Source organism: Colobus angolensis, unplaced genomic scaffold (genome assembly GCF_000951035.1).
Source record: "Colobus angolensis palliatus isolate OR3802 unplaced genomic scaffold, Cang.pa_1.0 Scaffold465, whole genome shotgun sequence".
In the NCBI taxonomy this organism is placed as follows: Eukaryota; Metazoa; Chordata; class Mammalia; order Primates; family Cercopithecidae; genus Colobus; species Colobus angolensis.
Window position 1 is genome coordinate 2,338,821 of NW_012118099.1, and position 1,861 is coordinate 2,340,681.

General features: G+C 50.8%; 2 non-coding genes across 2 annotated transcripts; one reads left to right on the top strand and one right to left on the bottom strand.

Moving 5' to 3' along the window:
* Nucleotides 1–929: 929 nt before the first annotated feature.
* On the top strand, nt 930–1,002 carry TRNAV-CAC. Its single transcript has one exon. It is a non-coding gene; the product is annotated as a tRNA-Val (tRNA).
* Nucleotides 1,003–1,368: 366 nt separating this feature from the next.
* Nucleotides 1,369–1,450, bottom strand: TRNAL-AAG. The gene has a single exon. It is a non-coding gene; the product is annotated as a tRNA-Leu (tRNA).
* Nucleotides 1,451–1,861: the final 411 nt, after the last annotated feature.

Sequence of the window (1,861 nt, forward strand, 5' to 3'; positions counted from 1 at the left end):
AAAAAAAAAGGCGGTGGAGGCGCGGAGAAGCCGCCGGTAAACTCAACAACGTAGAGGAATCTCAAAAACATTATGCTGAGTGAATGAAGCCTTACGCCAGAATAAGTGGGAAGATAAATCACTATAAACTGGTAACACCTTTCTGGAGAGTAATTTGCTGATGTGTATCTTTAAAAGTTACAGAAATTTGACCCATTAATTCCACTAGATATTTCTCCTAAGGAAATCATTATGATGTTATACAGAGATTGAGCCACAAGGATAATCTTGCAATATTATTTATAATTGGGAAAAAAAGAAAGAAAAAAAACCTGGTAACAATCCAAATGTCCCACAAGTGGCTGCTTATATAGGTTAGAGCTCTTCCAAACAACAGAACAATGAAAATGGCGTTGTAGACTATTTCCTTTTGCATTTCCACTCCATTTTCTCCAGGCCCGCAAGCTCCAGCTCCACACCCGAGCTCATGGCCTCCCATTCCCCAAGCAGCTTCTTCTGAACGTCCCCCTCTCAGAAAATGGTGCCAGCGCATCCCGGCTGTTCCACCCCCATGCCCACAGTCAACGCCAGACGGTTCCGCTGCCACTGTCACGTCTCTCTGAGGTCCCTCTACACCCTCTTTCTGGACTCCCATGCCCACTGATACTACCACATCCAGCGTGAGCACTTCCTTTTCTTGTTTCTTTCTTTGCTCGTTTTGGAGACAGGGTCTTGCTCTGTCTCCCAGGCTGGAATCCAGTGCTGCAATCATAGCTCAGCGCAGTCTCCACCTACGGGGCTCCAGCCATTCTCACGCCTCAGCTTTCCAAGTGCTGACATGTCCTTTACCAAGCTCAAAGGGACCCATGGAAGCAGCTCAGAATTATCATGAGAAATAAAATACAGCCCTGTGTGCTGACTAATTACGATAGCAAAGACGAGAGGAGCGGGTTTCCGTAGTGTAGTGGTTATCACGTTCGCCTCACACGCGAAAGGTCCCCGGTTCGAAACCGGGCGGAAACACTTCCTCCTACTTTTAACCCTATTGCTTCAAATTTATTACACTGAAGACTAGAACACCCCACCGCTATCTCCACCTGGTTAAGGAGAAAAGGCTATCAAGGGTATTTAAACCATTGCCTTTCTACCTCAATCATTGATTGGCACCTGGGAAGAACTGAACCCACCTCACTTGCTGTGGGCACCAGCGCGACGAACTCCCCACAAAGCCCGTCCGTCTGGTGGGTGGATGCACACTGCCAAATGGAATTCCCGGTGACGAAGAAGCGTGCCAGAGAGAGTTTCCCGGGCCCGAGAAAGCGGGGGCCCAAGTGGAGTTCCTTCTTTTGTAACCCATGAAGGGGCAAAAATGGAAAAATCACAACAAACTGGCAGCGGTGGGATTCGAACCCACGCCTCCGAAGAGACTGGAGCCTTAATCCAGCGCCTTAGACCGCTCGGCCACACTACCTCCCTTCTGGGGCCTGTCTACACCTTTTCCTTCCTTATACAAGACCCCCAAGGTCCCTGGGCCAACAAGGTGTTGGGGCAAATCCACGGGGCATCGCAGAACCACCTCCTTCCAGCAGGATTCGCTGGGCCAGAGGCACTGGCTGGGAAACTGCTCGACCAGCGCCCTGGAAGAAAAGATTCGCGAAGCGCAGGCCTCCGGATATGCTTTGGGGGCCACTCAGAAATCACCCACATTGGCCCTCTTCGGGGAGCCGGGGTGAGAGGAGTGGAAGCTCCTACATTCTCACTTTAAAGAAAGATAAAAATAAATAAACCAGGGCAGACCCCGTCAGTTTGGCGGCCGCGTATTCCTGCAGCTGCGGCGCCGCACTCCACAGGCAGCTGCGCAGAGGACGCGCCTCCGGGGATA